Genomic DNA, 24,910 nt, shown 5'->3' on the forward strand with positions numbered 1-24,910 from the left:
AGACCTCACAGTGAAATGCTGAATACAACAGGTGTAGTAGACCTTACAGTGAAATGCTGAATACAACAGGTGTAGTAGACCTCACAGTGAAATGCTGAATACAACTGGTGTAGTAGACCTCACAGTGAAATGCTGAATACAACAGGTGTAGTAGACCTCACAGTGAAATGCTGAATACAACAGGTGTAGTAGACCTTACAGTGAAATGCTGAATACAACAGGTGTAGTAGACCTCACAGTGAAATGCTGAATACAACTGGTGTAGTAGACCTCACAGTGAAATGCTGAATACAACAGGTGTAGTAAACATTACAGTGAAATGCTGAATAAAACAGGTGTAGTAAACCTTACAGTGAAATGCTGAATAAAACAGGTGTAGTAGACCTTACAATGAAATGCTGAATACAACAGGTGTAGTAGACCTTACAGTGAAATGCTGAATACAACAGGTGTAGTAGACCTTACAGTGAAATGTTTACTTACAAGCCTAACCGGCCAGTGCAGTTAAAAAAATATGCATAAGAATAAGAGATTTAAGTTACAAGTAATTAAGAAATTGCCTTAAAAATATCAATAAATACAGGGGTGCTGGTACAGAGTCAATGGGGGTGGCAGCATGGGGGAGCATGGGGGTGGCAGCATCAAGTTGTGGGGGTGCTTTGCTGGCACTAAAGATACTGCCTGCTGCAACTGTGTTAAAACAGTGTACAGTAAGTGTGTATTTTTCAGTTGTGATATTATTATTTTGATGTGATATGAAAGTATAAGGATTTCTGTTTCTGGAACCGTACCGCAATTGAGAATCGATTTACGTTTAGATGGAGTATTTGGCTGTTTTGGTTTCCAGAGCCAATTCAACCTTTTAAACAGAACACATAAGGTCCCTTGGACTATAAGCAGGGTGGGGAATTAACACTAGCCACCAGCTAAATGTTAGTACATTTGGCATTGACAGGTAGAATGTAATATTTCCATCCACATTGGCAGGTGGTCACACAACGAATTTGTGAGAATATTTTTATGTGTTTGTCAGCTTTGTAAGATAAAGTTTCAACATTACAGTGGTGAACATGGGGTGTGGTACAGCATAGGTTCAAACAATAGAGAGAAATATGGAGACCTTGCCCTTTCGAACACACTCTAATATCCACTACTATCTATCGTGCTCTTTTCTTTGACATATATATATAATAATATATAATATAATATATATTATAATATATAATATATATAATATAATATATAATATATAATATAACATCTTTTAATCCATTTCAAAACCATTCAATAAGTGTTTTATCATTACAAAACATGTTTTCCACCCGACCATAAGGAGTAGCATTTGGCTCCTTTAATCCATTATTGGGGCTAAGTAACCACCCATCCATCCCCCATTACAATCTACCCTCCTTACTTTCTCTCTGGTATCTGTTAGTGCCCAGCATCAGGTTGTTCCAGCCCAAAATAGACATAGTTCTATCTAATGAAGAGGAAGGTTGGTAGACTTGCACCAGGAAAGATGATCTGTCCTTTTTGTTTCCCCACAGAGCAACGATAACAGGAGTGGGGTTACGATGCCTTACAGGCCACATCTGGAGAATATGGGCATAGGGTATGTGGTGTGGTTTCGGTATGGGGTGTGGTCATTTTGGTGTAATCTTCAGTGGTATGTCAATCTAATGTGCACTTTCTAATTTGGTGTATTTGTTGTGACAGATTTCTCTTAGTCAATTTCTTGAGGATTGTGATGTTCTGATTTTGCTGTCATGATTATGAACGGACTCTCTCTCCTCAGGCCTCTTGGCACACGGCTGCAGATTCTGCACTGCCTGAGGAAGCTGTGGCAGATTGCAGCAGAGTCCAAGGTAACGCAATAGAGGTTTTAGAGGCCCTCTTGGCTGCAGAGACCAAGGTAACGCAATAGAGGTTTTAGAGGCCCTCTTTGGTAACGCAATAGAGGAGACCAAGGTAACGCAATAGAGGTTTTAGAGGCCCTCTTGGCTGCAGAGAGGTCCAAGGTAACAAGGTAACACAATAGAGGTTTTAGAGGCCTCTTGGCTGTAGAGACCAGAGGCCCTCTTGGCTGGCAATAGAGGTTTTAGAGGCCCTCTCTTGGCTGCAGTTTTAGAGGCCCTCTTGGCTGCAGAAGGTAACGCAATAGAGAGGCCCTCTTGGCTTTAGGAGGCCCTCTTGGCTGCAGAGGTAACGCAATAAGGTTTTAGACGAGACCACAGAGGTTTTAGAGGCCCTCTTGGCTGCAGAGACGCAATAGAGGTTTTAAGGCCCTCTTGGTAACAATAGAGGTTTTAGAGGCCCTCTTGGCTGCAGAGACCCATATTAGAGGTTTTAAGCTGTAGACCGCATATTAGAGGTTTTAGAGGCCCTCTTGGCTGTAGAGGTTTTAGAGGCCCTCTTGGCTGCAGAGTAACGCAAGGTAAGGCCCTCTTGGCTGCAGAGACCAAGGTAACGCAATAGAGGTTTTAGAGGCCCTCTTGGCTGTAGAGACCAAGTGTTGCTCTTTTAAACTGAATTTTCTGAAATTCTACACATTTTACTATGGGGCAGAAATACAATTTTAAAGTTTAAAGCTAGTTTCCAGCTATTCTATGTATTTGTCATTGGGCTGAGAGAAAAGTTGCAGTTTCAAAGTTAATATCCTGCAATTCTACACATTTTGCCATGGGCTGAGTTAACATTATGCCTTGTTCTTATGCTATCTGAGTGACTCAAACATTATAACATTATAACATCAAAATCAACGGAGGCCCATGACAAATCAACGGAGGCCCCATGACAAATCAGCGGAGGCCCCATGACAAATCAACGGAGGCCCATGACAAATCAACGGAGGCCCCGTGACAAATCAACGGAGGCCCCGTGACAAATCAACGGAGGCCCCATGACAAATCAACGGAGGCCCGTGATCTTGTTAAATCAACGGAGGCCTGTCTTTTGACAAATCTGGTTTTAGTCCTTTAGGCCCGTTTGACAAATGAACGGAGGAAACATTGACAAATCACATTGAGAGGCTGATGGACAGGGAAGTATAGATAGAGAACAATGCATGGGAGTGAAAATCACCTCAACCCGTGACTTCATTTTAATTTTAATCAGCGGAGGTAAAACACCCATGATGGTTTCTGTCATGATTCTCCCTGTTTTATAATGTTTTCAATTTTATTGCAAGAGTACTCTAACCACGGCCACATACCTAGAGCTGCACCCTTTTCTATTCCAGAGAGGGAAAATAGAGGAAGAGTAGTATCAACAATAAGATATATGATTGTCTCCTGTAGGTGTTTAATGACCCCATCCATGGCCATGTAGAGATGCATCCTCTGCTGGTCCGTATCATGGACACCCCTCAGTTCCAGAGGCTCCGCCACATTAAGCAGCTGGGAGGAACATACTTTGTCTTCCCTGGAGCCTCCCACAACCGCTTCGAGCACTCCAGGGGTATGTAGGAGTGTGTAAGTATGCACTAGCATACCAGTACAAGTGTGGGTGCCTGAGCAGTGTGGTGCCATAGGGGTATGTAGGAGGTGTGTAAGTATGCACTAGCATAGAGTACAAGTGTGGGTGCCTAGGAGTATGCACTAGCCAAGTGTGGGTGCCTGAGCACTCCATAGGGTATGTAGGAGTGTGTGTAAGTATGCACTAGCATAGAGTACAAGTGTGGGTGCCTGAGCACTTCATATTTTAAAGGTGTGTGGGCTTGACCTATATAGGGTGTGTACACCTTTTTAAATCCAAGATGTGGAGTGTACATGTGCAAATTGGCATTTAGTCTATGTGGTTTTAGAGGCCCTACCCTGCATTCAAAGTGAGTGTGGTGTCAGGAAAATAACCTCACACTCAACGTCAGCAAAACAAAGGAGATGATAATCATCAAGGCCATCAGACTGTTAACCAGCCACCACTAACATTGAGTGGCTGCTGCCACTTTAAACAATGCCACTTAATATAATGTTATAACCCTACATTACTCATCTCATATGTATATACTGTCCTCTCTACCATCTACTGCATCTTGCCTATGCCGTTCGGCCATCGCTCATCCATATATTTCTATGTACATATTCTTATTAATTCCTTTACACTTGTGTTTAAAAGGTAGTAGTTGTGAAATTGTTAGATTACTTGTTAGATATTACTGAATGGTCGGAACTAGAAGCACAAGCATTTTGCTACACTCGCATTAACATCTGTTAACCATGTGTATGTGACAAATAAGATTTGATTTGATTTCAAAAGGCACAATAGAAACTGTCCTGGTTCTTTTTCAGCTCCTAGCCCCTTCGTTAGCTCCCAGTTCCCAGTGGTTACCTAGCAGGTTTCCTGAGTTGTAAAATGGTTGTTGTGGTCGTGTGTTTCAGGGTGGGCTACCTGGCAGGTTCGCTGGTCCAGGAGTTGAATGAGAGACAACCAGAGCTCTTCATCTCTCATAGAGACATATTGTGTGTCCAGATCGCCGGTCTCTGTCACGACCTGGGTGAGTCTCACACACACATATATACACACTATTTTTTCAATCTTACTTTCTCATAAATGTGATATCTCTCACTCTCCAGGTCATGGTCCTTTCTCCCATATGTTTGATGGGATGTTCATCCCCAAAGTGCGTCCAGAATCTAAGTGGAATGTAAGACCTTTCTTTCCTCATCCTCTCTCGTTTCCTCCTTTTTTGCTCTGTCTACATGTCTGTGCTGTTGTTTGTGTCAATATCTTCCTGTGTGTGCTCAAACAGGTCACCTGTATTTGTGTGTACGCTCACGTTGTGTGTGTTACAGCACGAGGAGCGTCCCTGGCCATGTTTGACCACCTGGTGTGTGAGAATGCCTTGGAGCCGGCGATGAAGGAGCATGGCCTGGTCCTTCCTGATGACCTGGTCTTCATCAAGGAGCAGATTGCTGGACCACAGAACACTGTCCCCTCAGCCAGGGAGTAAGTCAGCCAGCCAGTGAGCCGAAGTTAGTCAGTCAATGAACCAATTTAAGAATCATGGAGTGTGGGTTCGTTTCCACTTCTGACACCAATGGTAATGGAGACCGCCCTAGTGGTGGAAGTTTCCCGAAGAAGCCAAACATGACGATAACAAAACAGAAAATATAAATTTGGGTAAACTGAATAAATCAACACCTGAAAGCCACTCTGACCCTTGTTGCCTCCTCACTGAAACCTTCACCGCTATGGCGGCGTTACAATCATCAATCAACATGAGTCAGTCAACAAACATCAATCAATATTACTTCATGAATATGATTTATTTATGCTTTCTAGCATTTCATTCTCTACGGGTTGAATTTAAACTAATTTGAACTAATTTGGAGTTTCATGCTCGGATGTCTGTCTGTAGTCTGAGTCTGTTCTTTTCCCTCCACAGTGGCCATATAAGGGCCGACCAGAGGAGAAGTCCTTCCTCTATGAGATTGTGGCCAACAAAGGAACGGTATCGATGTAGACAAGTGGGACTACTTCGCCAGGTGAGTCCCCCAGTTGGAGTTTATCCCTTTTAGAAACGATGATCAATTACTGGAGTAAGCTATATTAGAGATCTAACAATACATAGGAACATTGAGTATATTAGGAAGATAGTATGGGTAACTTTTCTTAAATAATCTTCAGGGCCTAAAATGAACACCTGCCAAATGCAGATTTTGGCATTGGCAGGTAAGATGTTTATTTCACCAGCCACGTTGGTGGGTGGTCAGGGCTCCACAGTGAGAACTATGAATCCTATATAGCCTATTCCACCTTCAACACTGTCTGGCTATAATGTGCACATTTGAATAGCTGAGTGAAATATATATTTTCAGAAGCGCTGCTCACAGGCATAAAACTATAAAAGTTGGTCTAATTTACTTGAAACTGAAGTCTACTGAAGTGAGACTTGGTCCTTGTGTTTCTATTTATATTGTTTTGTTCACAAGCTATGTTGTTTCTCTATGTTTGACTTTCAACTGCTAGGGAAGAGAAGACAAATCTTCTACTAGTCAGACTCAATCTCATAGGCACTAACATGACTCGAGTCATGCTACCACGGTAACCTCCGCCCTTAAAGGGGCAGGTGAATTTTTTGTCTCATCTGATATTTTGGTTAAAAGAAAATGAAATTAACTTGTTGACGCACCCATCCGGGATAATTGTCATCAGCAACGCTGAATAGCATAGCATCACAGTCAAATAATATTACAAAAAATATTCATATTCATGAAATCACAAGTGCAAAATTGCAGAACACAGTCTAGCCTTTTGTTAATCCACCTGTCGTCTCAGATTTTGAAATTATGCTTTACAGTGAGAAAGCAATCCAAGCGTTTGTGTAAGTTTATCGATCGCATGACAAAACATTAAGTACACTTAGTATCAGGTAGCTTGGTCACGGAAATCAGAAAAGCAAATTAATCGTTTACCTTTGATGATCTTCGGATGTTTTCACTCACGAGACTCCCAGTTACACAACAAATGTTCATTTTGTTCCATAAAGATTATTTTTATATACTCCGTTTGTTTGTCGCGTTATGTTCAGAAATCCACAACGCAGACAAATTCCAAATAATATCCATAATGTCCACAGAAAAATGTCAAACGTTTTTTTATAATCAATCCTCAGGTTGTTTTAAAATATATATTCGATAATATATCAACCGGGAGTGTAGGTTTTTCAATAGGACAGGGAGAAACAATGGCCTCTTTACTCTGTTACGCAAAACTCATTCTGAGAGCCCCCATCTATCCACTTACGCAATGTGATCTCTCACGCTAATTTTTCAAAATAAAAGCCTGAAACTATGTCTAAAGACTGTGGACACCTTAGGGAAGCCATAGAAAAAGGAATCTGGTTGATATCCCTTTAAATGGAGGATAGGCATGCATAGGAACAGAAGGGTTTCAAAATAAGAGGCACTTCCTGATTGGATTTTCCTCAGGCTTTCGCCTGCAATATCAGTTCTATTATACTCACAGACAATATTTTGACAGTTTTGGAAACTTTAGAGTGTTTTCTATTCTAATCTGACAATTATATGCATATTCTAGTTTCTGGGGCTGAGAAATAGGCCGTTTCAAATGGGTATGTTTTTACCAAAAACGAAAATACTGCCCCCTACACGCAAACGGTTAAACAATATACCACATTTCTTTTTTTTCAGAGACATTACAAAGCATGCTCATCTGTTTTGTTGGTGTAATTTTAGTTGGTGTAATTTTAGCGGGAAAAATATTTTTGCTGGTAAAACGTTTTTTGTCAAATGCGCCAAATAGACTTTATAGTAAAATGCTTACTTACAAGCCCTTAACCAACAATGCTTTAAGAAGTTAAGAAAAAAATTACATGAAGTCTTGGGTAAAAAATAGATAAGTAGAAAATGAAAGTAACAAATTAACAGCAGCAGTAAAATAACAAGCGAGGCTTTTTACAGGGGGTGCCGATACAGAGTCAATGTGTGGGGGCACCGGCTAGTCGAAGTAATTGAGGTATTATGTACATGTAGGTAGAGTTAAAGTGACTATGCATAGATTATAAATGGAGAGTAGCAGTGTAAAAGAGGGGTCTGGGTAGCCCTTTGAGTAGCTGTTCAGGAGTCTTATGGCTTGGGGTGTAGAAGCTGTTAAGAAGCCTTTTGGACCTAGATTTGGCGCTCCGGTACCGCTTGCCGTGCAGTAGCAGAGAGAACAGTCTATGACTAGGGTGGCTGGAGTCTTTGACCATTTTTAGGGCCTTCCTTTGGCACCACCTGATATAGAGGTCCTGCATGGCAGGAAGCTTGGCCCCAGTGATGTACTGAACTGTACGCACTATCCTCTGTAGCACCTTGAGGTCGGAGGCCGAGCAGTTGCCATACCAGGCAGTGATGCAACCAGTCGGGTCCTTCTGTAGCTCAGTTGGTAGAGCATGGCGCTTGTAACGCCAGGGTAGTGGGTTCGATTCCGGGACCACCCATACGTAGAATGTATGCACACATGACTGTAAGTCGCTTTGGATAAAAGCGTCTGCTAAATGGCATATATTATTATTAGGATGCTCTCGATGGTGCAGCTGTAGAACCTTTTGAGAATCTGGGGACCCCATGCCAAATCTTCTCAGTCTCCTGCCTGCTTCACAACTGTCTTAGTGTGTTTAGACCATGATAGTTTGTTGGTGATGTGGACACCAAGGAACTTGAAGCTCTCAACCTGTTCCACTACAGCCCCGTCGATGAGAATGGGGCGTACCTAGTCCTCCTTTTCCTGTAGTCCACACTCATCCCCTTTGTCTTGATCACGTTGAGGAAAAGGTTGTTGTCCTGGCACCACACGGCCAGGTCTCTGACCTCCTCCCTATAGGCGGTCTCATCGTTGTTGGTGATCAGGCCTACCACTGGTGTCATCGGCAAACTTAATGATGGTGTTGGAGTCATGCTTGGCCACGCAGTCATGAGTGAACAGGGAGTACAGGAGGGGACTGAGCACGCACCCCTGAGGGGCCCCCGTGTTGAGGATCAGCGTGGCGAATGTGTTGTTCCTTACCTCCTGACGGGGCGACCCGTCAGGAAGTCCAGGATCGAGTTGCAGAGGGAAGTGTTTAGTCCCAGGGTCCTTAGCTTAGTGATGAACTTCGAGGGCACTATGGTGTTGAACTGTAGTCAATGAATAGCATTCTCACATACACTACCCTTCAACAGTTTGGGGTCACTTAAAACCAATTTTTTGTCCTTCAAAATAACATCAAATTGATCAGTGTAGACATTGTGTAGACATTGTTAATGTTGTAAATGACTATTGTGGCTTGAAACAGCGGATTTTTCATGGAGTATCTACATAGGCGTACAGAGGCCCATTATCAGAAACAATCACTCCAGTGTTACAATAGCACGTTGTGTTAGCTAATTCAAGTTTATCATTTGAAAAGGCTAATTGATCATTAGAAAACCCTTTTGCAATTATATTAGCACAGCTGAAAACTGTTGTTCTGATTTAAAGAAGCAATAAAACTGGTCTTCTTTAGACTAGTTGAGTATCTGAGCATCAGCATTTGTGGGTTTACTTACAGGTTCAAAATGGCCTGAAACAAAGACCTTTCTTCTGAAACTCATCAGTCTATTCTTGTTCTGAGAAATGAAGGCTATTCCATGCAAGAAATTGCCAAGAAACTGAAGATCTCATACAACGCTGTGTACTACACCCTTCACAGAACAGCACAAACTGGCTCTATCCAGAATAGATAGAGGAGTGGGAGGCCCCGGTGCACAACTGAGCAAGAGAACAAGTACATTAGAGTCTCTTGTTTGAGAAACCGAGGACTCACAAGTCCTCAACTGGCAGCTTCATTAAATATTACCTGCAAAACACCAGTCTCAACATCAACAGTGAAGAGGCGACTCGGGACGCTGGCCTTCTAGGCAGAGTTGCCAAGAAAAAGCCATATGCACTTTGCAAAGAAAAAGCCAATACACATTGCCTGTGAGCATCAGAGGTGAACCAGTTGCTTGAGCAAGACATTCATCAGCATTTCTCTGACTACTTCCTCCATTGAGTCAAATAAACTTCTGATTCCAGGAGGACCATGAGCTGTTGCTATTGATAAGGTGTCTGATTCATCATCTTCACCTCGAATTGTCAGAGGTTGCTTGTTGTGAGCGCTGAGGGAACTTTATGCACTTGGCCAGATGATTCTGCATCTTTGTTGCATTCTTCACATATTATATCACATGTATATGTTCTTCTTCACTTCATCTAACCTGACCTCTGCCCAAATTGCTCACTCTTCTCTAACTCACGGCTGTCATGATCACTTGTACCAGACTGTGTCTCTTCTCCTCCCATAGGATCTCTGATGGCTAACAATAACATATCCTGACAGAATGTAAACCTTATACGTTCCCCTCTCTCCCTCAGTGACATGAATAATACGTACATTTCATATCTAAAAGTCAGATTTCATCGAAATCCCCCTTGTGACAGGAAATGGACGCTTGTTGTGTGCAACAGGGAGTAACATTTGAATGGAAGCTTCACACAAAAAAATGGGTTAAAAATTAAATGGGTTAAAATCTTGCTGGAAGTGACAGGGTTGGTGTAGGGACGTGTCAAAATGCAGAATTTTAGCACTTAAGCAAGCCTTTATTCATATAAAATCTGATGAATTGAATTCTCCATGTGGTCTATATTAAAGGGCACTTCATTTAATATAACAGGCTTTAAAATTCCAATATTGACGCACAATTTCTGCTTAAAATAATACAAGACACTCATTTTGTGGAACTACCATTTCATTGTAGAGCAAAGGAAATGCATAAACATTTATATTGTTTAGTGAGATCCTTTTTAAAAACTTAAATGACAACAGGAACATTGAAAATGTATTTTTATTTTATTAATGACAGGTAAAGGAAAACCCAGACAAAACCAACAGAGACTCCTCACTTTCTCACCCCACAGGGACTGCTTCCACCTGGGTATCCAAAATAACTTTGACTACCGTCGTTCTCAAGTTTGCCCGTGTGTGTGAGGTGGACGGGAAGAAGCACATCTGCACCCGAGACAAGGTAAATGCTTCTGCTTGGCCCAGCTACGCTTCCTATTCATTCCCTGGAGTTTATGTTTTCATTCAACTATTGGTAAAGTAGTTAGGGAGTAGCCGAGTTTAGTGGTGATATCCATGTGTGTTGTCCACATACAGGAAGTGGGTAATCTTTATGACATGTTCCACACACGCAACTGCCTGCATAGAAGGGCCTACCAGCACAAGGTGGGCAACATCATAGAGACAATGTAAGTACTCTCACCTCAACAGGTGTTTAATACTGGTAACTGCCAAGATAGAGGAAACACCAACATAGTATCTTAATAGCGTGTTGGGCCACTACGAGCCAGAACAGCTTCAATGCACCGTGGCATAGTTTCTAAGTGTCTGGAAGTCAATTGGAGGGATGCGACACCATTCTTCCACAATAAATTCTATAATTAGTTGTTTTGTTGATTGTGGTAGAATCTCCCATACGGGTTCAATTGGGTTGAGATCTGGTGACTGAGACTGCCATATGGTTTACATCGTGTTCATGCTCATCAAACCATTCAGTGACCACTCATGCCCTGTGTGTGGCGGCATTTCTATTTATTATGGATCCAAGGCGGCGGCTACTCTTCCTGGGATCCGGCAAAATTAAGGCAGTTATACAATTTAAAAAAGATTATAATACATTCGTTACAGAATTTACAACACACAAAGTGTTCCCTTAGGACTTTAACCCACTACCACATATCTACAACGAAAACATCCATGTGTATGTGTGTGTACGTTATCATGCCTGTTTATGCATGGTATGTCATCCCTAAGTTTGCTAATCTTGCCAATGAGAAAGAAATTAAAGTAGTTGGCAATATCAGTGGCTTTTGTGATAAATGAGGGATCTTATTCAATGAATGATGAAGCTGAGTTGTTATCCTGTGGGGACATAGTCGTGGTATAGCCAAAATAATGGCCTGCCCAGCATGTTTGTTGCTTAATTAACTCAGAAACACACCTGTGTGGAAGCACCTGCTTTAAATACACTCATTTACTTGAGTTTCCATAACTTTTGTCAGTTTTTAAAAGTTAAGAACATATTCTTATTTACAATGACTGCCTACCCCAGCCAAACCCGGACGACGCTGGGCCAATTGTGCGCCGCCCTATAGGACTCCCAATCACATCCAGTTGTGATTCAGCCTGGAATCGAACCAGGGTCTGTAGTGACGCCTCTAGCACTGAGATGCAGTGCCTTAGACTTCTGCGCCACTCGGGAGCCCTACAGTACCAGTCAAAAGTTTGGACACACCAACTCATTTAAGGGTTTTGTACTATTTCTACATTGTAGAATAATAGTGAAGACATCAAAACTATGAAATAACCCATATGGAATCATGTAGTAACCAAACAACGGTAAAACAAATCCAAATATATTTTAGATTCTTCAAAGTAGCCACCATTTGCCTTGATGACAGCTTTGCACACGGTTGGCATTCTCTCAACCAGCTTCACCTGGAATGCTTTTCCAAATATCTTGAAGGAGTTCCCACATATGCTGAGCACATGTTGGCTGCTCTTCCATCACTCTGCGGTCCAACTCATCCCAAACAATTTCAATTGGGTTGAGGTCTGGTGATTGTGGAGGCCAAGTCATCTGATGCAGCACTCCATCACTCTCCTTCTTGGTCAAATAGCCCTTATGCAGCCTGGAGGTATGTTGGGTCATTGTCCTCTTGAAAAACAAATGACAGTCCCACTAAGCGCAAACCAGATGGGATGACATATCACTTCAGAATGCTGTGGTAGCCATGGTGATTAAGTGTGCCTTTAATTCTAAATAAATCACTGACAGTGTCACCAACAAAGCACCAACACACCACATCCTCCATGCTTCATGGTGGGAACCACACACCAACACACCACCACCTCCATGCTTCATGGTGGGAACCACACACCAACACACCACCTCCTCCATGCTTCATGGTGGGAACTACACACCAACACACCACATCCTCCATGCTTCATGGTGGGAACCACACACCAACACACCACCTCCTCCATGCTTCATGGTGGGAACCACACACCAACACACCACCTCCTCCATGCTTCATGGTGGGAACCACACACCAACACACCACCTCCTCCATGCTTCATGGTGGGAACCACACACCAACACACCACCTCCTCCATGCTTCATGGTGGGAAATACACATGAGGAGATCTGTTCACCTACTCTGCGTCTCACAAAGACAAGGCGGTGGGAACCAAAAATCTCAAATTTGGACTCATCAGACCAAAGGACAGATTTCCACCGGTCTAATGTCCATTGCTTGGGTTTCTTGGCCCAAGCAAGTCTCTTCTTATTATTACTACTGTCCTTTAGTAGTGGGTTCTTTGCAGCAATTAGACCATGAAGGCCTGATTCATGCAGACTCCTCTGAACTGTTGATGTTGAGATGTGTCTGTTACTTGTGAACTCTGTGAAGCATTTATTTGGGCTGCAATTTTCGAGGCTGGTAACTCTAATGAACTTACCCTCTGGGTCTTCCTTTCCTGTGGCGGTCCTCATGAGAGACAGGTAACTCTAATGAACTTACCCTCTGGGTCTTCCTTTCCTGTGGCGGTCCTCATGAGAGACAGGTAACTCTAATGAACTTACCCTCTGGGTCTTCCTTTCCTGTGGCGGTCCTCATGAGAGACAGTTTCATCAAACCACTTGATAGTTTTTGCGACTGCTGGAGTGCTGCATCAGATGACCTGTCAAAGTTGTTGACATTTTCCATATTGACTGACCTTCATTTCTTAAAGTAATGATGGACTGTCGTGTCTCTCTGCTTATTTGAGCTGTTCTTGCAATAATATGGACTTGGTCTTTTACCAAAAAGGGCTATGTTCTGTATACCAACCCTACCTTGTCACACCACATCTGATCGGCTCAAACGCATTGAGGAAAGAAATCCCACAAATGAACTTTTAACGAGGCACAACTTTTATTTTAAATGCATTCCAGGTGACTACTGTGAGGTTCTAATTTTTCAGAGTAAGTAACTCACGGACGGACACTAGAGAAGCTTAACCAAGGTTAATTCTCCCCAAAGGGTCTTTACAGCTGTAATTCAGACACAGACATGTCTTCCCCCGTGGTGGGTGGAGTCTCCTCCTTGTCTCTAAACAGCCTCATTCTTGCTAAGCAGGGAACTAAGTGATATGAGCCTTCAACGGTTTCTCCCCTTATCAGTACTGTCCCATGCAGTTGGTTTCCCTGAACTCAACCCCTCCCAAGCTTCATTACGGCCCCCTCCCTCATGTCTCATTATGGCCCCTTCCCTCCCTCATGTCTCATTATGGCCTCCTCCCTCATGTCTCATTATGGCCTCCTCCCCCTCCCAAGCTTCATTATGGCCCCCTCCTCCCATTATCCCCCTTCATTATGGCCCCCTCCCTCCCCCCCCTCTCTCATTATGGCCCCCTCTCCCTCATGTCTCATTATGCCCCCTCCCAAGCTTCATTATGGCCCCTCTCTCCTCATGTCTCATTATGCCCCCCTCCCAAGCTTCATTATGGCCCCCTCCCCATGTCTCATTATGGCCTCCCCTCCCCCTCTCATTAGCTTCATTATGGCCCCTCTCCCTTATGTCTCATTATGGCCCCCTCCCAAGCTTCATTATGGCCCCCTGCCATGCTTCATTAAGGCCCCTCCCCCTCATGTCTCATTATGGCCCCTTCCCCTCCCTCATGTCTCATTATGGCCCCTTCCTCCTCATGTCTCATTATGGCCCCTTCCCTCCCTCATGTCTCATTATGGCCTCCTCCCCTCATGTCTCATTCGACCTCCTCCCTCATGTCTCATTACGGCCCCCTCCTCATTTCTCATTACGGCCCCCTCCCTCATGTCTCATTATGGTCCCCCCTCCTCATGTCTCATTATGGCCCCCTCCCTCATGTCTCATTATGGCCCCCTCCCTCATGCCTCATTATGGCCTCCTCCCCCCCTCCCTCCCTCCTCATGTCTCATTATGGCCCCCTCCCTCCTCATGTCTCATTATGGCCTCCTCCTCATGTCTCATTACGACCTCCTCCCTCATGTCTCATTATGGCCCCTCCCTCATTTCTCATTATGGCCCCCTCCTCATGTCTCATTATGGCCCCTCCCCCTCATGTCTCATTATGGCCCCTCCCCCTCATGTCTCATTATGGCCCCCTCCTCATGCCTCATTATGGCCCCCCCCCCTCCCTCATGTCTCATTATGGCCCCCTCCCTCCTCCTCATGTCTCATTATGGCCCCTTCATGTCCTCCCTCCCTCACGTCTCATTATGGCCCCCTCCTCCCTCACGTCTCATTATGGCCCCCTCACCTCATGTCTCATTATGGCCCTCTCCCCTCCTCATGTCTCATTATGGCCTCCTCCCTCGTCTCATTATGGCCCCCTCCCTCCCCTCACGTCTCATTATGGCCCCCTCCCTCCCTCATGTCTCATTATGGCCCCCTCCCTCCTCATGTCTCATTATGGCCCCCTCCCTCCTCATGTCTCCCTCCCTCCCTCCTCATGTCTCATTATGGTCCCCCCTCCCCTCCCTCATGTCTCATTATGGCCTCCTCCCTCCTGTCTCATTATGGCCTCCTCCCTCATGTCTCATTATGGCCTCCTCCCTCATGTCTCATTATGGCCTCCTCCCTCCCTCATGTCTCATTATGGCCTCCTCCCTCCCTCATGTCTCATTATGGCCTCCTCCCTCCCTCATGTCTCATTATGGCCTCCTCCCTCCCTCATGTCTCATTATGGCCTCCTCCCTCCCTCATGTCTCATTATGGCCTCCTCCCTCCCTCATGTCTCATTATGGCCCCCTTCATGTCCTCCCTGCCTCATGTCTCATTATGGCCCCCCCCTCCCTCATGTCTCATTATGGCCCCCTCCCTCCTCATGTCTCATTATGGCCTCCTCCCTCCTCATGTCTCATTATGGCCTCCTCCCTCATGTCTCATTATGGCCCCATTCCTCATGTCTCATTATGGCCTCCTCCCTCATGTCTCATTATGGCCTCCCTCCCTCATGTCTCATTATGGCCTCATGTCCATTATGCCCCCTCCCTCATGTCTCATTATGGCCCCCTCCCTCATGTCTCATTATGGCCCCCTCCCTCATGTCTCATTATGGCCTCCTCCCTCCCTCATGTCTCATTATGGCCTCCTCCCTCCCTAATGTCTCATTATGGCCTCATGTCTCTGGCCCCTCCCTCATGTCTCATTATGGCCTCCTCCCTCCCTCATGTCTCATTATGGCCTCCTCCCTCCCTCATGTCTCATTATGGCCTCCCCCTCCCTCATGTCTCATTATGCCCCCCCTCATGTCTCATTCATTATTCCCTCCCTCATGTCTCATTATTCCCTCCCCCCTCCCTCATGTCTCATTATGCCCCCCTCCCTCATGTCTCATTATGCCTCCCTCCCCCTCATGTCTCATTATGCCCCCTCCTTCATGTCTCATTATGCCTCCCCCTCCTCCTCATTATGTCTCATTATGGCCCCTCCTCCCTCATGTCTCATTATGCCTCCCCCTCCCTCATGTCTCATTATGGCCTACCATCCTCCCTCCCTCATGTCTCATTATGGCCGCCCCCTCCTCCTCATGTCTCATTATGCCCCCCTGGCCCTCCCCTCATGTCTCATTATGCCCCCCTCCCTCATGTCTCATTATGGCCCCCTCCCTCCCTCATGTCTCATTATGGCCCTCATGTCCTCCCCTCATGTCTCATTATGGCCTCCTCCCTCCTCCCTCCCTCATGTCTCATTATGGCCCCCTCCCTCCCTCATGTCTCATTATGGCCCCCTCCCTCATGTCTCATTATGGCCCCCTGGCCCCTCCCTCATGTCTCATTATGGCCCCCTCCCTCCCTCATGTCTCATTATGCCTCCCCCTCCCTCATGCATTATGGCCCTCTCCCCTCCCTCATGTCTCATTATGGCCTCCTCCCTCCCTCATGTCTCATTATGGCCTCCTCCCTCATGTCTCATTATGGCCTCCTCCCTCATGTCTCATTATGGCCTCCTCCCTCATGTCTCATTATGGCCTCCTCCCTCACTCATGTCTCATTATGGCCTCCTCCCTCACTCATGTCTCATTATGGCCTCCTCCCTCACTCATGTCTCATTATGGCCCCCTCCCTCCTCATGTCTCATTATGGCCTCCTCCCTCCCTCATGTCTCATTATGGCCTCCCCCTCCTCATGTCTCATTATGGCCCCCTCCCTCCCTCATGTCTCATTATGGCCTCCCCCCTCCCTCATGTCTCATTATGGCCTCCCCCCTCCTCATGTCTCATTATGGCCCCCATTATGGCCCCTCCCTCATGTCTCATTATGGCCTCCTCCCTCCCTCATGTCTCATTATGGCCTCCCTCCCTCCCTCATGTCTCATTATGGCCTCCTCCTCATTATGGCCTCCTCCCTCCCTCATGTCTCATTATGGCCCCCTCCCTCATGTCTCATTATGGTCTCCCTCCCTCATGTCTCATTATGGCCTCCTCCCTCATGTCTCATTATGGCCTCCTCCCTCATGTCTCATTATGGCCTCCTCCCTCCCTCATGTCTCATTATGGCCTCCTCCCTCCCTCATGTCTCATTATGGCCTCCTCCCTCCCTCATGTCTCATTATGGCCTCCCCCTCCCTCATGTCTCATTATGGCCCCCTCCCTCATGTCTCATTATGGTCCCCCCCTCCCTCATGTCTCATTATGGTCCCCCCCTCCCTCATGTCTCATTATGCCCCCCCCTCCTTCATGTCTCATTATGCCCTCCCTCCTCATGTCTCATTATGCCCCCTCCCATGTCTCTATGGCCTCCCTTCATGTCTCATTATGCCTCCCCCCCTCCTGGCCCCTCATGTCTCATTATGGCCCCTCCTCCCTCATGTCTCATTATGCCTCCTCCTCATGTCTCATTATGGCCCCTCCCTCATGTCTCATTATGGCCTCCCCCTCCCTCATGTCTCATTATGGCCTCCCCTCCTCATGTCTCATTATGCCTCCCCCCTCCCTCATGTCTCATTATGCCTCCCCCTCCCTCATGTCTCATTATGGCCTCCCCCTCCCTCATGTCTCATTACTATGGCCTCCCCTCCTCATGTCTCATTATGCCCCCCTCCCTCATGTCTCATTATGCCTCCCCTCCCTCATGTCTCATTATGGCCTCCCCTCCCTCATGTCTCATTATGCCTCCTCCCTCCATCATGTCTCATTATGGCCTCCCCCTCCCTCATGTCTCATTATGCCTCCCCCCTCCCTCATGTCTCATTATGGCCTCCCCCTCCTCATGTCTCATTATGGCCTCCTCCCTCATGTCTCATTATGCCTCCCCCTCCCTCATGTCTCATTATGGCCTCCCCCCTCCATCATGTCTCATTATGGCCTCCCCCTCCCTCATGTCTCATTATGGCCTCCCCCCTCCCTCATGTCTCATTATGGCCTCCCCCCTCCATCATGTCTCATTATGGCCTCCCCCTCCCTCATGTCTCATTATGGCCTCCCCCCTCATGTCTCATTATGGCCTCCCCCCCCTCCCTCATGTCTCATTATGCCTCCCCCTCCTCATGTCTCATTATGGCCTCCCCTCCATCATGTCTCATTATGGCCTCCCCCTCCATCATGTCTCATTATGGCCTCCCCCTCCTCATGTCTCATTATGGCCTCCCCCTCCTCATGTCTCATTATGGCCTCCCTCATGTCTCATTATGGCCTCCCCCCTCCATCATGTCTCATTATGGCCTCCCCTCCCTCATGTCTCATTATGCCTCCCCCCTCCCTCATGTCTCATTATGGCCTCCCCCCTCCCTCATGTCTCATTATGGCCTCCCCCTCCCTCATGTCTCATTATGGCCTCCCCCTCCTCATGTCTCATTATGGCCTCCCCCTCCCTCATGTCTCATTATGGTCTCTGGCCCCCCCCCTCCCTCATGTCTCATTATGGCCCCCTCCCTCATGTCTCATTATGGCCTCCCCCCTCCCTCATGTCTCATCAAGGCTAGTTTGTCTCAAGTATCTCAAATATAAAATATATTTAGATTTGTTTCACATTATGTCTTCATTATCATTCTACAAAGTAGAATACAAAGGAAACCCCTGGAATGAGTAGGTGTCCAATATAACCCTTAACCCCTGGAATGAGTAGGTGTCCAATATAACCCTTAACCACTGGAATGAGTAGGTGTCAATATAACCCTTAACCCTGGAATGAGTAGGTGTCCAATATAACCCTTAACCCCTGGAATGAGTAGGTGTCCAATATAACCCTTAACCACTGGAATGAGTAGGTGTCCAATATAACCCTTAACCCCTGGAATGAGTAGGTGTCCAATATAACCCTTAACCCCTGGAATGAGTAGGTGTCCAATATAACCCTTAACCCCTGGAATGAGTAGGTGTCCAATATAACCCTTAACCCCTGGAAGGAGTAGGTGTCCAAACTTTCCCCTGGTACTGTATATCTGTGTTATTTCCTATATTAAATACATTCATACAGGTTCTCAGAAATAGATTTTTTCTGCTGTATTTTATATGTTCAAAATGAGATGTTATATTGTCTTGTCTTTTTTTCAGGATCACAGAGGCCTTTTTAAAGGCAGACCCCCACATCCAGATACAAGGTTCAGGGGGAAAGATGTTCACCATCTCCACAGCAATAGACAACATGGAGGCCTACACTAAACTCACAGGTCCGTTCAACCCTATAGAAATATAAAGTGTAGAATGGCTCTGGTCTGTTCTACTTACTCTCAAACCTCTGGTTGTCTGGGTTTTATGCCAGGTGTCAAGGCTGTCCAAACAGCTGGGTTTTCCATGCCTGTTTTTTTGTGTGGCACATTGCTGTCCATATAATTACTGCTGGGTTTGGTTTGCATGATTACCTCTTATCTTCCCACACTCCTTATCACCTTGTCTCTCCTCTCCCTCCCTCCTCCTTTCCCCTGTAGACCATGTGTTTGAGCAGATTATGTACTCGTCATCCTCTGAGCTGGCTGAGGCCAGAGAGATCCTCCAAAACATCACCTGCAGACGCCTCTACAAGTGTGTGGGACAGACTCAGGCTGAGAAGCGAATGGAGGTTTCACAGGTGTGTGTGCGTGTGTTTGGAGAGAGGATATCCTTCCATGGCATACTAGCGGAGCTTTCTACGAGATTCATATTATGTACCTCTCACCCTCGTCTTCTCTTCCCCCAGGAAAAGCTCCTGGACTGGGCAGGCTGTGTGGCGAGGTCCAGGCCTCAGAATGACCTTCAAAATGTTACTCTGCAGCCAGGGGACTTTGTTGTTAATGTGAGTGTCCAGTCTTTTCACCTCAATCAGGAACTGATTGAAAACATTTTACCATAGCCCCCTTTTCTATAGGTAAACCTTTGTTACCAGTTGTTCTGTTGAACATAGGTATCTCTTTGTAAGTCCATCTCCCCCCTCTCTTTCTCTCTATCAGATCATCAACATGGACTGGGGTATGAAGGAGAAGAACCCCATCGACAAAGTGCACTTCTACTGTAAGAACGACCCAACCAAAGCTTACCGGATCCGCAAGGACCAGGTCACTACTTCAATTACATGTTTTATTTTATTTTTTATTATCTAATCATTTTTGGAGCTTGGAAACATGATATAAGGCAATTGTTGTTCCTGTAGGTGTCCAAGCTGCTGCCAGTACGGTTTGCTGAGCAGCTTATCAGGGTCTACTGTAAGAAGACCGATGAGAGGACCATGGAGGCAGCTAAGAAGAACTTTGTCCAGTGGTGCATGGATATGAACTTCTCCAAACCTCAGGTCAGGAGGCCTCTCTTTCATTTATATATCATTTTATCTCAAGTTGTTAGCGTTTTTACGTTGACAGTGCAAGGCTAAGCCAGCTAGCTTTCCCTATGTTTAAAATTTACACTGGTATCCCTGTGTGTTTGTGATCACATTTATTTAGGATGGAGATGTGATTGCACCAGAGCTCACCCCTCTTAAGGCAAGCTGGGCACACAACAATGACAATGATGAAGAGGATAGCCAGGGAGGAAGAGGCTGGGCTACAGTCAATGGTGGACAAGAGAAGGCAAAGACCAGACTCTTTTAAGAGGAAGATGAGAAACGAGAGGGTATCCTTCTGCTTACGGCAGTGGTTACCAATCATGGTCTTTGAAGGCCACAGGGTATGGAAGGTTTTGTTCCAAGCCAGCACTAACACAACTGGTTCAGCTAATCTATGTCATGATGATGAACTAACTAGCTGAATCAGGTGTGTTCATGATCTTTTGTAACAAAAGCCTGCACACCCTGTTGCTCCCTAGGACCATGGGTTGGTGAGTCAGACTTTCAGAAGAAGGTGCTTTAATCTGTTCGTTCTGTTCACTCTGATTACGTTTTTCCAGGGATTAGATCATGTAGTTTAATTTTTAAATTTACTTTTTATGTTTTATTTCAAGCATACATTTTAGGTTTGGATATCTTAACGTTATGCTATTTCATGGTAAGAGAAGTGTGGGAGTATGTGAGTATACATACCTGTTCTCCCAGGCTATGCATGTTGATGTATGCCACTATCAGACATGGATCTTTCCTATAGCCAAGCAACAACTATTACATATTTATCCATCCTGGTGAAAGTTACTCTTTGGACAAGCTGCTTTACCTTGTAATACTCCCAAAGCTGAATATGTACTTATCCTTGGTGTTATATTTGATCCACATGCAAACAAACAGGTAGCCATTGTTTGTGTTTCAGGGCATTGTCTTTCTTTTATGCATGGTTTCTACGCTGTTTTAGTTTTTACACCTACCATAGTTAGCCTGGTCATGCATACCTACAGTATGTAGGCAAAAGTAGGAGTTGACTAAAGCACATACAGATCAGGGTACAATATAACTTAATTATCTTCCAAAAAGCCACCACTTTAACTGACAAACAATGTTAAGTTATCATATTATCTTTGTTTTCATCCATGTACCCTACTGAGGCAAGTAGGTTAGCAGCTATCTGTCTAGTGTTTGGTATCATTTGGGAGTCTCGTTATGTTATCTTCATTTAAACAATGTTTCCCCTAAAGTCTGCCTCGAGATGAGCCCACAGCTGTTGATCAGACATGTTTGTTGATTTAACTTATGCACTTTGTTTTAAATAAAGAATATAATTTTGAATGAAAGACTAATTTGGGGGGAGAGTCTCACCATTTGAAGGGTTTTGTAATACAGAATGTAGCTGGCCACATCTGCGAAATTACAACCCTCTTCTCTGCCTGGCTATCTCTGTTCTGTTTCCTTACAACTTTGTGTAGAAGACAGCTCTGGGGGGTCTATGGTAAACGGCTTGAGTCGTTCACGTTAGGATGGAATGCATAGTATACCCTGTTGTGAGAGGGTCAGTGCTATCCGGGTTCCTTGGGACATTCCTACCCTAAACCTTAACCCCTAACCTTAACCCTTACCTTAACCCTTACCTTAACCCCTAACCTTAACCCTTACCTTAACCCCTAACCTTAACCCCTAAACCTTAACCCCTAACCTTAACCCTTAATTTTACCTTAACCCTAACCTTAACCCTTACCTTAATCTAACCTTAACCCCTAACCTTAACCCCTAACCTTAACCCCTAACCTTAACCCTAACCTTAACCCCTAACCTTACCCTTACCTTACCCCCTAACCTTAACCCCTACCTTAACCCCTAACCTTAACCCCTAAACCTTAACCCCTAAACCTTAACCCCTAAACCTTAACCCCTAAACCTTAACCCCTAAACCTTAACCCTAAACCTTAACCCTAAACCTTAACCCCTACCTTAACCTTTACCTTAACCCTAAACCTTAACCCCTAAACCTTAACCCCTAAACCTTAACCCTAAACCTTAACCCCTAAACCTTAACCCCTAACCTTAACCCTTACCTTAACCCCTAACCTTAACCCCTAACCTTAACCCCTAAACCTTAACCCTAACCTTAACCCTTACCTTAACAATGTTGCTCGCTCTATATGCCTATTTGGAAGTTGATAACTTGGTAGCCTATAGACAGAATAGTCTTCTCTTTTCAGCAGGATCCATTTGCTTTCCAACCTGCGATTGTATTTTAAATATAGTGAAGCCCTGTTGTAGCTGCATCACTGACAGATTTTCCGCATGTTCCCAACTTGTAGGCATGCCTTGTGATTGGGCTACACACAATCCACAGCTATTGTTTTTTAAATAAGCTATTGATCCTCTGTGGCTATATTATAGGCCTACTCCTGGTGTAGTAATCTGAATGATTTAATTTCTTTCTGAACAGACAGAAGTAATTCACTTTGGCAAATGTATTTTAATGTATCGGGTGCTGCTCCAACTCAAGCACCCTTCCTGTGGGGCTATGATTCTATAAGGAAATAAATGATTACGTCCAACTGCTGGAGAGAAGAGTTGCTCGTCTCTATCAGAGCAGAGAGAGTGAGGGAGATGATAGAAACTGAATCTCCTAGTTCTCTCACCACAGCAATGGCCACTTCTTGATCTATATAGGCTATAAACCTGGGCTGACCCAACACTAATCAATTCTCAGAATATCAGGCATGTTTTTCACATTATGTTTTTAGGGGGCATGATAATTACAGAATTACAGACTCAACTTGGAATTAACTCTAATAGCCCTTATTAGAATAAACATTTTGTAAAAAAAAAAAAAGCATGCCAGGAGAGGCAAATCCTGGCAAATGGTTTCCGGAACGAATCAGTCCAAAACTGGGAGGTGCTGGATCCGGTTCTGGCAGGATCCAGCAAAAATGAAGCGCTGCTTCGGCTGCCTAGGCTAGTTTGCGCCTGGTTCGTGCCTAGTTCGTGTGAAGGTGAAACGTACACTCCTGTAGATCTGACATAATTGGGTGGTGAAACTTGCCAGTCAATCAGAAATGCAAGTTGAAGCATTTCAGGCATTTTTGAAAGTGAGGACAATCCTTGTCCTGCAATGGAAAAAAAATGTATAGTTGAAAAAAAAAGATTTAGAAAGTAATAGGCATTTTGAATTAAACGTGTAGAGTGGAGCTTAGTTACGTGATGACATCTTACCTTCAACAATATTCAGCAGTCATGTTTTCCATCATTGTTCGACAAAAGAAAAATCGACCCCCGACGAATGGATAAAATGTTGTTGATCTTTCAAAAACCTCCTAGATCTGCTGTTTCCATTACGTTGCAACAAAAAATTGCGACAGCTTTTGAAGAATAAATCTGGGTCAATGGAAATCTGCCTACAGACTACAAAAACAAAGATCTGCTGTAGACAAAGGGATTTCTTTCCCAATATTGCAGGGCAGGAAAGAGAAAGTTCCCTCTAAATTTATGACCTAGTGTTAAGGTGTCAAGACCGGCACAGTCCCCCTTCCCCTCTTCTGTGGGAGAGAGGAGGTCTGGCTATCTTCAAACATTTGCCTAGCTGATGGGTCTTTTGATCTACTGTCAGGAGAGTCATGACAGTCCCCTCTGGTGGGTTCAACCTTGGAAGGATTCTGCAAGTTGCAACCCACCATAAAAAGGACCACGGAATGTCCTGGTTGTGGATCACATTTACATTTAAGTAATTTAGCAGACGCTCTTATCCAGAGCGACTTACAAATTGGGCACCATCGCGGTCCCCCTCTGGTGGTTTACCCTGGTAGGTATTCAGAAGGAGCAGGCCACCACAAGAATTTTATTTTTTATTTTTTTATTTCACCTTTATTTAACCAGGTAGGCTAGTTGAGAACAAGTTCTCATTTGCAACTGCGACCTGGCCAAGATAAAGCATAGCAGTGTGAACAGACAACACAGAGTTACACATGGAGTAAACAATTAGCAAGTCAATAACACAGTAGAAAAAAATGGGCAGTCTATATACAATGTGTGCAAAAGGCATGAGAGAGGTAGGCGAATAATACAATTTTGCAGATTAACACTGGAGTGATAAATGATCAGATGGGCATGTACAGGTAGAGATATTGGTGTGCAAAAGAGCAGAAAAGTAAATAAATAAAAACAGTATAAAAACAGTATGGGAATGAGGTAGTGAAAAAGGGTGAGCTATTTACCTATAGACTATGTACAGCTGCAGCGATCGGTTAGCTGGGGATGTCCGGGTTGCGAATCGCCGTTCCGTACCCGTCGTCCAGACTAGTAGATCTGGACAGTAATTTAGGAATAGAGCCATAAACAAGTTCCCCATACAACCATCAGTTAGTGCCACAACGCCACACATTTGGGGAAGAAATGTAAGTACTTATTTTGTGAGTGTGTGTGCGTTAACATCTGCCTAAGTGTCAAAGAAAACTAAACAAAAATGAAAAAATCATAAACAAAAGATATACAAAATATAGTTACCACACATTAATCCTCTAATGGGACTGTATTGTATATATGACCACGGTCTTGGCTAAATGCCTCTATCATGGCATTGTGTCTAA

General features: G+C 44.8%; 1 pseudogene; it reads left to right on the plus strand.

Annotated features, from left to right (window-relative positions):
- Nucleotides 1-1,547: 1,547 nt before the first annotated feature.
- Nucleotides 1,548-21,647, plus strand: LOC118380695 (deoxynucleoside triphosphate triphosphohydrolase SAMHD1-like; annotated as a pseudogene).
- The last annotated feature ends 3,263 nt before the right edge of the window (nt 21,648-24,910 follow it).

The sequence above is a fragment of the Oncorhynchus keta genome, unplaced genomic scaffold (assembly GCF_023373465.1).
Source record: "Oncorhynchus keta strain PuntledgeMale-10-30-2019 unplaced genomic scaffold, Oket_V2 Un_contig_4664_pilon_pilon, whole genome shotgun sequence".
NCBI classification, from domain to species: domain Eukaryota; kingdom Metazoa; phylum Chordata; class Actinopteri; order Salmoniformes; family Salmonidae; genus Oncorhynchus; species Oncorhynchus keta.